Consider the following 13,832-nt stretch of genomic DNA (forward strand, 5'->3'; position numbering starts at 1 on the left):
TCTAAGAGTAGAATAACGACCTCCAGATGGTCGAAACCACCAAGAAATCATTAGATGAAGAAAACATTCATGAAGGTCTAAGACACTCGTACTATCCCTTCTTTTATAACGAGAACCTAAAATTTGTTTTTCATTTGAAATACCATCGTTATCTAATCCTAATGCCTTGGCTATGTAAGACGAGTTAATATGTAAGAATTGTCCTAGGAGGTAGGAACGAACTTCTATGGTCTCAGTTTGAGCTCGATTTTTGACACAAACGGCATTATAATAAAACATGAGAACAAGTTGATGGTAAACTATAGGTTCAAGGTCACAAAGTTTATTAAATTTCCACTCTTGTAAAAGAGGAAGATATTTTAAATTAATATCTAACATAGCTTGACGAGAAGGGATATGTTCTTCTCTAATTTTGTAAGAGTCGAAATATTGATAATACCAAAAACAATGATTTCTAGGACCAGGATGATTGAAGCATGAATTTTGGATAGTTATATTGGGATCAACTGGATTAGGATTAGGAATTGGAATTTCAAGAATATGAGGAGGATTTGGAGGTGGATTTGGTTGACAGTGTGAGCGACTAGATGATGACCTAGCACATTTAGGATTGGACATGGTTTAGCAAATCGGAATAGAATGGATAACTTGTAATTTAGAAAACACATGTATGCAATTCAATCAATCCCAAAACTCAATTGAGTCCTCAATATTTCAAGGTTCTCTAAATCAATCCTAATGGGAAAAACTTTTGAAAACTATTGAAAAATAAGATTTTGAAAAACAATATATGTATAGTTTTCATAACAACAACATAATTCAATTAAAATACAATAATTTGAAAAACTTTTTTTTTATTTCGAAAATTTAAAATTTTTGGAAAATTCTTGTGTTTTTTTATGAAATTAGTTGTAATATCTAGTTTCTAGTCACTAAACAATCAATGCCCGATTACTATTTCTATCTAGAACTCATTAAAACTAGTCCTATGTTCAAAATCAATGAAATAGAGAGTTTAGAAAAATTTACCTTGAAAGATGAGATTGAGTGGATTTTGATGTTGTTTGCATGATTTTAGTGATGCTAGCAGGTTTAGAAGATGATATTTGAAGAGAATTCCGATTAAAACATTGTTTTGAGGCAAAGTGGAGATATGGAGAGAGTACAGAGGAGAAACAACGGCAATGAGAGGAGAGTTTGAGCAAAATATGAGGTTATGCCCGATAAAACTAGAACCCCAGGGGGTATCGATTCCCCTGTGGGGGGAATCGATTCCCCTTCAAAGGGGGAATCGGTTCCCTCATGGGGGTATCGATTCCCTCTGCACCAAAATGCTAAAATCCGATTTTAAACACACAAAATGCTAAATTAATTTTCTCTAGTGGTATTGGCAACTCATATATTGAAAATTAATCACGTTCAAACAATCAAATTAATCTTTAAACTATATTTGAACATAAAGTTAATTTTCATCAAGAATCATAAACTCCCCCTAACTAATAGCAATGAATGCAATAAAAAATTCCTATTCTAAGCATTTTTCATTTAGTCTTAAAAGTGCCAAAATTATTTTAAACACTAAGTGAAGATAGGTTGGCCAAACCTAATTCTCTCCTAAGTGTCCAAAATCTTTCCTTGTCTAAAGGTTTTGTAAAGATATTCGCTAATTGGTGCAAAGTATCAACAAATTCTAGAACTACATCTTCCTTAGTGACATGGTCTCTAATGAAGTGATGTCTTATTTCAATGTGCTTAGTTCTAGAGTGTTGGATGGGATTTTTAGTGAGAAAAATAGCACTAGTATTGTCACACTTGATAGGAATGGTACCAACTTCAATTCCATAATCAAAAAGTTGTTGTTTCATCCATAACACTTGTGCACAACAACTACCAGCTGAAATGTATTCGGCTTCAGTGGTAGATAATGCAACACAATTTTGTTTCTTTGAAAACCAAGAAATCAGCATATTTCCAAGGAATTGGCAAGTACCGGAGGTGCTTTTCCTATATAATTTGCATCCTCCATAATCCGCATCAGAAAAGGCATGCAAGCTAAAGCTAGAGTCTCTAGGATACCAAAGTCCTAAACTAGGAGTGTCCTTAAGGTATCTAAAGATTCTCTTAACAGCTAGTAAATGTGTTTCCTTAGGACATGACTAAAATATAGCACATAAGAAAACACTAAACATAATGTCCGGTCTACTTGCAGTTAGATAAAACAAAGAGCCAATCATTGACCTATATAATTTAACATCTACACATTTACCTCCTTCATCTATGTCAAGCTTTGTGTAAGAGCTCATTGGAGTGTCATGAGGTTTGCCATTTTCCAGTCCAAACTTTTTGAGCATATCTTTGACGTACTTAGCTTGATTAATGAAGATTCCATCTTTTCTTTGCTTGATTTGGAGTCCCAAGAAAAATGAGAGCTCCCCCATCATGCTCATCTCAAACTCACTTAGCATTAGCTTAGAAAATTATTGGCAAAGAACATCATTAGTAGAACCAAATATTATATCATCAATATAAATTTGAACTACTAATAAATCTTTACCTTTATGCTTTAAAAACAATGTAGTGTCAACCTTCCCTTTTGAAAAACCTTTTTCAATTAAAAAGTTTGACAATCTTTCATACCAAGCTCTAGGAGCTTGTTTTAAACCATAAAGCGCTTTTGTCAATTTAAGAACATGATCCAGAAATTAATCTTCAAAACCTGGAGGTTGTTCCACAAACACTTCTTCCTTTATAAAACCATTTAAAAATTCACTTTTAACATCCATTTGATATAATTTAAATTCATGAAAACATGCAAATGCTAATAACATTCTAATTGCTTCCATCCTAGCTACGAGAGCATATGTTTCATCATAGTCTATGCCTTCTTCTTGAGTATACCCTTGAGCAAAAAGTCTAGCCTTGTTTCTCACTATATTATCACTCTCATCAAGCTTATTCCTAAATACCCATCTAGTACCTACAGTAGATTTATTATTAGGCCTTTCAACTAATGTTCATACTTTACTTCTCTCAAATTGATTTAATTCTTCTTGAATAGCCATAATCCAATGTTCATCTTTTAATGCTTCTTTAATATTCTTAGGCTCTATGCATGAAATAAATGAAATATAATTACAAATATTTCTAAGAGAAGATCGAGTTGTTACCCCTTTGGATGGATCACCTATAATCTCACAATCCTTGACATAGTTGTACTCTCTTGGATAATATACTTCCCTTTCTTCAATGGTTGAATTCTCAAGAGGATCATGAGTTACCTCATCTTTTTTTTTTCTTCCTTTGAAGATGGTTCTTCAACGTCATGTCTAACTTCATTTGTATTTATAATACCTATATCATCATTCACACAAGAATCCTTCATCGGAAGGGGCTTATCATCGAAAACAACATGTATAGACTCTTCTACAACTAAAGTTCTTTTATTAAATACTCGATAAGCTTTAGAATTTAAGGAATAACCCAAAAAAATTCCTTCATCACTTTTAGCATCAAATTTGCCAATGTTTTCTTTACCGTTATTTAAAACAAAACATTTACATCCAAAAGGATGAAAATAGCTAATGTTAGGCTTTTTATTTTTGAAAATTTCATATGGAGTTTTCTTTAAAATTGGCCTAATCATTACTCGATTTACAACATAACAAGCGGTATTTGTGGCTTCCGCCCAAAAATATTTTGGCAAATTATTTTCACAAAGCATGGTTCTAGCCATTTCTTCTAAAGTTTGATTTTTCCTCTCAACAACTCCATTTTGTTGAGGGGTTCTAGGTGTTGAAAAATTATGGCTAATACCATTAGAATTACAAAACTCATTAAATCCAAGATTTTCAAATTCAGTGCCATGATCACTTCTAACACTAGTTATAGAGTAACCTTTTTCATTTTGGATTATTTTTGAAAATGTGATGAAATGTTCTAATGCTTCATATTTAGTACTTAAAAATAGAACCCAAGTATATCTAGAATAGTTATCTACCAAGATAAATGCATATTGTTTTCCACCTAAGCTAGTAGTCCTAGTTGGCCCAAAAAGATCCATATGGATCAATTGTAATACTCTACTAGTTGATACGTCATTAATGGATTTAAAAGAAACTCGTTTTTGTTTTCCTTTAGCACAAGCATCACATATTTTATCATTATCAAATTTAAGCTTAGGCAACCCTCGAACTAAATCACCTTGAATTAGCCGTTGCAAAACACTCATACTAGCATGTCCTAGTCTCCTATGCCATAACCAACTATCATGTTCATCCTTAGCAACTAGGCACAAATTAGTCATATCAATAGAATCTAAATGCACCATGTATATGTTTCATATTCTTTGACCAACAAGCATAATCTGATTAGATGCAATGTCAATGACTTTACAACCATTAATATCAAATATGACATTGAATCCCTTATCACAAAATTGACTAATACTCAATAGATTATGCTTTAATCCATTCACATATAAAAATTCTTAATTTGTATGGAAGAGGTATTACCAATAGTACCAATACCTTCAATGTGACCTTTTGAATCATCACCAAAAGTCACTTCTCCTCCATTTTTGGCGTTAAGCTCAATGAACCGGTTTTTGTCTCCGGTCATGTGTTTTGAGCATCCACTATCAAAGTACCATGAATTTGGATTTGTTTCCCGTGCCTTGTAGCAATGCTTCTTTTCCCACAAACATAGATTAATTTCTAATATTTGGTACCCAAATTCTTTTGGGTCCATATTCATTAGTTTCCAAGATCCTAGTCCCCTTAGGTATCCATTTGTGTAGGATATCCTTATCTTTAGTAGTAATGAGCTCTTTAAGAACCCATATACTTCTAACGATTTTTCCATTAGAGGTTCTTTGGGGACATCTATGATTGTAGTTTTTAAAACTTTTTCTAACAAAGTTGGATTTTGAATTTTCTCCATTTTCAAAACGTTTTGTTCCAACTTTATCAAAAGAAGCTTTAAGATCATCAATTTTCTTTTGATGATCATCATTGACCTTTGAAAGTAAATTTTGCAAATCCAAATTTTTCTTTTCAAACTCTTCTAGTTTGATTTGCAAATCTTTAATTTTACTTTCAAGATCATTGTTGGTTTTGGATATGAGTTTATTTTCAATTTTCAATTTTAAAACATCATTTTTATATTTTAAAAACAATTTCTCATAATCCGAAGCCAACCCATTATATTCCTCTAATAGCTCATCATAGGATATATCATCAAAATCAGATGAGTTAGAGGTTACCTTAGAATCTTCCCCGAATGCCATCAAGCACAAGTTTGCTACTTCTTGTTCCTCTTCATCGGAACCTTCTTCATCGCTCCATGTAGCCACATGAGCCTTGTGCTTATTCTTTTATTGACCCTTTCTCTTCAATTGTGGGCAATCATATTTGACATGCCCTGGCTTTTTGCATTCATAGCAAATGATTAGGTCCTTCTCTTTTGGTTCATTTTTGAGGCCTTCATTTCGTTTGAATTTTCTTCCTCGGTAAGGTCTCATCATTTTTCTGAACCGTTTGGCAAACAATGCCATTTCCTCGTCATCGTCATCTTCATCCGAATCACTCTAATCTTTTGTGGATTTGAGAGCAACTCCAATGTTTTTCTTCTTCTCTTTCTCTTTTGGTGTCTCTTCAATCTTATCGAGGTCCACCTCATCTTCAAGCATCATTTCATGAGTGAGGAGTGAACCGATTAGCTCTTTAAGTGTTAAGGACGTTAGATCCTTAGACTCGATGATTGTCGTCTTCTTTGATTGCCAGGATTTTGGAAGGGAGTAAACTAACTTCCTCAGAAGCTTTTCATTTGAAATAATCTCTCCATATGATTTGAGACCATTGAAAATCGTTGAGAATCTATCTGTCATAGCTTTGATATCTTCATTTGGTTTCATCCTAAAATTTTCATAGCTATGCGTTAGAATACAATTTTAGATTTCTTTACCTCATCGGTACCTTCATGAGTGACTTGAAGTTTGTCCCATATTTCTTTGGCGGTTGTAAAAGATGAAACTCTTTCGTATTCATCTGGTCCAAGAGTACAAAATATAATATGGATGGCTTTGGAGTTGAGCTGGAACATTTTTGTCTCTCATTCACTCCATAATCTTGGATGAGTGAGAGGCTTGAAGTATCCTTCTTCTACGACATTCCATGCCCCCATGTCACATGCTTAAATGAAGTACATCATTCTATTTTTCCAATAGGCATAGTTAGCCCCATTGAAGAAAAGAGGCTTGTTGACAGACATCAAATCGAGACCGGAGTCGAAGTTTGAAGTAGAGGCCATTGATGACTTTGATTATCGATGTAACACTTCCCGAATCGACTCAATAGGTGATTAAACCTTCAAATGAGTTAGGCTCTGATGTCAATTGTTGAGTTAATCGATTGACGAATATGGCCAAGATGGGGGTGAATTGGCAATTAAAATTTTGGTGGAAGCTTTTGCAGAAAATTGAAAGAAATTTGCACAGCGATTTAGAGTTGTTCGACTTTCTCAACCAAAGTCTACGTCCACTACCTTAGCTATCCAAACTAAGGATTTTCCACAAATTCACTAATTTGTTTTCTTTTGAGGACAAAGAGTAACCTTACAAACCCTCAAGAATTATACCCCAAATTCTTGAGAACACTCACTCCCAAAGAGAACAATACAAATTTGCAAACTTACAAGGAAATTCTCACAAGGTAGATTGTTTGCACAATTCTAGAACAAAGAAAAGAACACACAAGAATGAATACAATTGAGCACAATAAGTGTTCTTGAAAGCAAAATGAATATTGAATTAAAAATAGGCTTGAAATGCTCAAACTTGAGGTTTGATGCTTTCTCTTTGATTCTCTCTTGATTCTAGTTGCTTGATGTTTCTTGTTGTTGATCAATGGCTTCTAAGCTTGCTTAAATACACCTTGAATCACTTCTGAATGTTGGGGATCATTAATGAAGTTATTGTAGCTGTTTAAGTGTGAAAATAATTAATATTTCTGCTTGGAGCGTGGGGGGAATCGGTACCACTGATGGGGAATCGGTTCCCTAAGTGTAAAATTAAAATATTTCGACCGTTGAATAGTGGGGGGAATCGGTACCCCCTGGGGGGAATCGGTTCCCTTCGAGCATACTGTAATTCTCGGAGCCAAACCATTCAAGGGGAATCGGTTCCCTCTGAGCAATCTAGAATTTTTGGCTTTGAAACGGTTCGAAATACTTTATAAATTATTTTGAAATTGTTTTAAGATTAAAACTTAATTTTACACTTGAGTAAGGATTAAAATGACTTTTGAAAGATTTAGAGTAATATTTTGATATTCAAATAATTATATCGAATATACTTAGAAAATCTTTTTGGAAAATCTTAAAATTCATTTAACTTAATTTGTTATATCGAAATATCAAAATGTTTTCAACAGGGAACCATTACATGCCCTTTTAATGGAAAAGACATATCCATTAATGAACCAACTTGATCTCTTTCCTTTATTCTTTTAATTATCACAATGCATTGAAAGTACTTCAATCTCTTCAATTCCTCCTTTTAATTCATCATGCTTATTGGAGAAAAGGTTTGTCTCTTGGTTAGAATCATCGCGTCGCTTGGTGAAGATAATTATTCTTTGAATGACTCATTCGTTCTTATTTAAATGATCATATCCTTTCACCTTTGTGCCTCTGCAAATGATTGCCTTTATAGTTGGTAGGATTTCACCATCAGGATGAAACAAGTTACTGCAAAACAAATCAGAGTTAGTAAATGAAAAACTATTAACAAGATGAATGGAAATAACAAACCAGTGTAGATGTTTAGGCAATGGTTGCTTAATGATGGAAAACTCCATTGGTTTCTAAATTTTCTTCACGATTGACATTGAACTTGGGATTTCAAAATTCAAAATTCTTGGATCTTCAAATGGAACATTCTTTTGAACTTCAAGTGGCATATCCTTTGGAACGTTAAGGGTCATGTCTTGTGGATCACCAAAAGTCATGCCTATTGACTCTTCAAAAGACATGTTTCTTGAATCTTTAACTTGAAGTGATATGTCTCTTGGATTGTCCTGCAAAACAAAAGAAATAATTGGAGGAAAAGAGTTGTTAGGTGAATCTTGTTCCCCATACTCCCTTTCTTCTCTACACTCATCAACTCTAGTGTTTCTCATATCAATATGATTTTCCACTTGTTCTACTTGTTTCTCTTGCAAAACTTCTATCTCATCTTTGTTCATAGCTTTAGTTTTCTCTCATTCCTCTATATGTGACTTAAGAGTAAGTTGGCATTCATGGACTTGATTTGGAAGCATAGGTGCCAATATGATTTTCCTTTCTTGATATTGGAAGGAATACACATTGTAAAATCCATCATTAGTAACCTTCTTGTCAAATTCCTAAGGTCGTCCTAGTATAATGTGGCTTGCACTCATGGGCACCACATCACAAAGAACTTCATCCTTGTATCTTCCAATGGAAAAAGGAACAATGGCTTGTTTGGTTACCTTGGCTTCTCCTACATCATTGAGCCACTGTAGTTTGTAAGGATGAAGATGTTTGGAAGACTTTAGGCCCAACTTCTCCACCATGTGAGTACTTGCTACATTTGTACAACTTCCTCCATCAATGATCACCCCGCGGACTTTATCTTCCACATGACATTTTATATGGAAGATATTCTCTCTTTGTTCATCTTCTTGACTTTGAATGTTCAAAGTCCTTTTAACTACAAAGATGTTGGATGGAAGAGACATGTTACCAAAATAAGAAAAAGGAAATGTGTCAATGACCTTACCAAATAATGCTCTCACAAAGCCTCACAAGTTCACTCCAAAGAAACTTGAATGTCACTCAATCCGCTCGTGTTTGCACTCTAAGACTTCAAGGCTGTTACTAGTCCTCTTCTAGTCTCCCACACTCAAGCATTTTTCCTCTCGATATCTTATCTCGAGTTCTAAGTAACTTTACTCAAAACTATACCAACTAAAGTTTACTTGTTGTGCGTCGGCTGCAAATGGTTAGTAGGAATGGAAAGCAAAATATATTGAAAAGGGTGGCCTAGAAATAAGAAAGAATAGAATAAAGGGTTACTTACACAAAGTCACTTAACAACATTTTCTATCACCACAATTAATTTTAGATGCTTACTTGAATTGTTTGGTGATGAGACTTGTTGTTGTGTGCTTTCAACTTTTCTTTGCAATTTCATTTATTTTCTTCTTTTTATTTCTTCTTTTTGGGTGCTTGCAATTTATTTGCTGATTTTTTTATTTCTTCACCAGCACTAAACATGCACTTTTTTTTTGTATTTTGTTGTTGTTGTTGCACGTTGCTTCTTCCACCAAAGTTTTGAATACCACTTGATGTAAGGTACTCCTACCTTAAAATGATTATGGATCTAGGAAGGAAGTAAAATAAACTGCATAAGTGAATGGCTAAAATATATGGCTCGGTAGTTGATGTAAAGGTGAAATAGAGGGTTTTTTATATTATGTGATTGGTAGCGAAAGTATGTTGATATGGTTATGGTATGGGTGATGAAACAAAGGATGGACAAAGGATGGTTGGTGAGGATAGTATCATAGAAAGACCAAGAAAGAACCAATTCTATAATGAGCAAAGACCTAGCCTTACAAATCTATCTAAGGGATGGTAACAAAGGACTTGGACCCACTATCTATAAGGAGATAGGAACCACAAGTATCAAGGAATAGGGGTTGATGCCACAAGTAATTAACTTACTTGATAAGTCGATAAAAGTCACAAGGACTTGAGAAAAGAGAATAATCTCACCTAAATTATATGAAAGGTGTGTTTACAAATTGAATAGGACTAGCCTATTTATAGGAATTAAAGGGGGACATGGTCGAATGAAAACATAATGGTTCGGCTAGCCCTTGTGTGTCCCTAAAATGACATAATTAATTGAATAATTAACATGAAAATGTAGGTTTTAGTTTGCTTGACATGAGGAGTCTTAATCATTGGTCGAATAATACTTGAACCCCTTCAAGTTGGCGCCAAAGTGAATGGATAGGTGTCTTGGCTGAATGGTGACGTCCCTTGGTGTTTGGCGCTAATAGGAAGGTCACATGCATTGAACAAAATTTTTGATCACATGGGCATGCACATAGGGTTCTAGGGATGCTTGTGGTGCAGTCTTGTATATGGAATGAAGGCTGGTCATGTGCATCTCCTTGGGCATGTGTGAGTCCTCCTCCAAGCTAGCATATGCGTGCATGTAGCTAGTAACCAAGTGAGCTATTTGTTGTTCTAACCGAGTTCTCCTTGGTTCCTTACCATTTCTTATAGCTACCTTCAGCTGATCACTTGGTCAAATTTATCAACTTAACTTCAAATAGTCAACCTAGCTGAGTTAGCTAGGCTTGAGCTCCTTCAGCTGACTTGAACTTCCCTTTGTGTTCCATGAGCTGCCATGATATTTGTGAGCTAATTTTGAGGGGAATATGGATTCCAAATACTCCAACAAGATGCCCCAATGTGTGCCATGCTTCCATGTTCCCACATGTGCAAAGAAAGAAAGGTAAATCAAAGGTATTGAGCTTGTATGATCCAATTACCTTGTTGTCGTGCAAGTATATGACATTGTGAGCTATGAATGCATGTCATGAGCTAAGAACATGATAATAGAACATATGTAAGATAATGTATAAGACTTATGAGCTGAAATAAATGCAAATGAGCTAACAAATGAATGATTAAGCATATTGCCATTTCATGAATTAATTGAATCATGCTTAAATGAATGCAAGACTAATATGAAGTAATAACATACTAAGTAAATATGTGAAAACATATGTTATGCATGAAAATCATATAGTATGCAAGTGAATGATAACATATGATTATTCAAGCGTAGTTTAAGGAGCAAAAGCATGCTTATAACATAAGTGATGCATATAGAAGATAATAAATGATAAAGTAAGGAATAACTCCCTTAGAATCAGCTTTGAAGAACATCCATGGTGTGATCAAGCCATGGAGAAAGTTGGAGCTCGTTTGGATCGTATCATATATCCTTCTTGTTCGAACACATAATAGGAACCTCCTCATCCATGGATGAACCCTCATTCGATCTTTCATCTGATTCCTGGGTAGGTACAACAGACAACTTGACAATATCCATATTAGTCTGCTCCAAACCAACGTATTCAATACTATGTTTGGTTAGAAATTAATCGAGTTGAATAAATATGAGTAGAGAATTACTCTACTGGTAATTGACTTGAATTGATAAACAAAGAGGCGTTGAGTAATACCTTAAAATTTGGTTAGTTACTAAAATGCAAGTTTTGGAAGTTTTATAGCCAAAGTATAAACTTTGTAAAAGTTTAGGGATCAAAAATGTAATTTTTAAAAGTTATATATTTTGGCCCGTAAATGGTTAGTTCATCCCGAAACTAATGTTTTTGTGTGGATTAGAATTTTGATTCGGGGTTTGTATTAAGAGCTATAAAGCAGTAAAGTCTGATAAGAAATCAGATAATTGGATAGAACTAGAATTTTAATGAAAATTTGAAGTTTGTTAAATGTGAGGGTTCCATTTGAGTATGATACTACAATACTGAAATTTATTACTTGAATGCTGAATTTTAAGTATAAGTATTGAATTGGATCAAGTTGCAAGTTTGGTAAAGTTGATGTTTGAATTTGAAAAGACTATGAAGATTGAGGATGAAATTACAAGTTTTTAAATGTTAAAGTATTGGATTGATTATATTATTTATATGCTGTAAATTTTAGTATTTCAATTGAAGTTAGTAAATTAGTGAAGGACCATTGTGAATTAAATGGAAAAGTTGATGTGAATTCTAAAAAGAATTCATAAATAGTGATTTAAATGCAAAGTTTGTGAAAGTTGATGGATTGATGATGGAAATGAACTTTCATTGAATCGAATAGCCATTTTGGAACGTTTGAAGTTATGATGGAATTGTGATTTAGTTTAATATCGATTTTGTTCGAAGAATTTATTTTATCAAAATTAGATTATGTTAGTATAATACTAACAAATACTTTAAAATGATGTTATGTATGTGATGTCGTACATATTACGACAAGACTTGTGATCTCAGTGACTCAAAAGCTAAAGGCAAAGCATCTGAGTAAAAGGATATCATAGAAAATGATCGGTAATGAGGCAAAGGTGAGTGCAATTTATTTATTTAATTATTCTGATTAAGGAAGACTTGTGATAAGTCAACCTCGAATGATTTATTTTTAAAGAAAATTTTGAATCAGATTATGGAATATTTCCATAATGGCTACCAAAATGATTTATGATTTATTTTGGGTATGAAATTACCCAAACATTTTTTATATAATATTTTCTGAAAAAACATTTGAATGAATTTTCTAAAATGATTTGGGCAAGAACTGCTCAAAGTATTTTATATTATATATGTACTTTAAATTATGGATGATTTCAGGTATGAACTGTCCAAGTTATAATTTTTACATTGATGAGATGAAAATGATTTTGATTTGAAATGTTGATTGTTAAATGAATATGATATGATCTAAAAGCACATTGTATGTTGCATTGAGAGTCGTAGGTACACTTGACATGCCATTAAGTTGTAATTTCGTACATTATGTACTGCACCGTTATTGTAGATGATATGATTGCACTTGGAGTGCATATTCCGATGATGATGATGGCACTGTTGGTGCTTAGTGCGCACATTATGTCCGACTCATGTACCTTGCATTCCCTTACATATACATTGTGCTATGAAAATAAATGTGAAAGCTATGCAAAGTATCTGAAAAGAAAAGAATATGAAAATGACATTTGAAAGTTCTGAAATGAGTCCGAATGGAAATGAATATAGAATAATTGTTATATCTTATATTGATTTACATGATTTTGATAAAATCAGGAAATGATGATTTTTAGGTTTCTGAAGAGGAAAATGGTTTGAATAGCTCGGTTTTAAAGTTCAATGGTTTTATTTAAATTTGATTTTAATATTTTGAAGTATTTATGATTTTTTATGTTTTATCTCACCTTAGCTATGTTATTGCCTCACTAAGTTTTACTTAGCGCGTGATGATTTTCATGGGTAGTTTCGAATAAAGAAAAGAACGCGAAGTGAGGAACCTCTCAAACATATTTTTCAGAAAATCATACCTAATATCAGTATTAGTAAGACATCTCTCGTGTTCTTTTGGCTTTTTAGTGGCATGTACATTATATTTTTCTGTTTGCTTTATTGGATTTATTTAAAATGGTATGTAATAGTAAATTATGACTAATCTATTTTGGCTAGCTTTAGTTATATCCGAAAAATGAATGTATAGTATATATATAATATTATGGTTTAAATAGATATTTAAACGGTTTTTAGATTAAACAATGTTTAGGCCATTTTATTTAGTTTATGAACCAACACTTAACTGCCTAATTGCTGTCTAAAATCGATTTTGTTTTGAATCATAAATTGCTTTTTTATGATTTTACCCGATTAATTAATTGGATTTAAGTTATTAAATTGGGATTTTAAAAATCATCCAAAATTTTAGGAGTTTTTTATGCAAAGAATATCTGAAAGCTTAATGTAACATGTTTAACTCGTATTTCGAGATGTATACGTGTTGTTGGTGTTATACGTCGGACCTACTGAATTGAAACCAGGGCTTCAACACTCTGTACGTGAATTATGCAGCAAATGTTGTGGTGCATATTTATTCCAATGGACATTATGTTGTAATTTTTCAGTTTTGTTTGATTATGAACACTTAAATTGCATTTCAGCTAATGTTTTAAAACATACCATATATACATATTTTTTATTAATTCTTAAATA

This window comes from Hibiscus syriacus, unplaced genomic scaffold, assembly GCF_006381635.1.
Source record: "Hibiscus syriacus cultivar Baekdansim isolate YM2019G1 unplaced genomic scaffold, ASM638163v2 tig00116989_pilon, whole genome shotgun sequence".
In the NCBI taxonomy this organism is placed as follows: Eukaryota; Viridiplantae; Streptophyta; class Magnoliopsida; order Malvales; family Malvaceae; genus Hibiscus; species Hibiscus syriacus.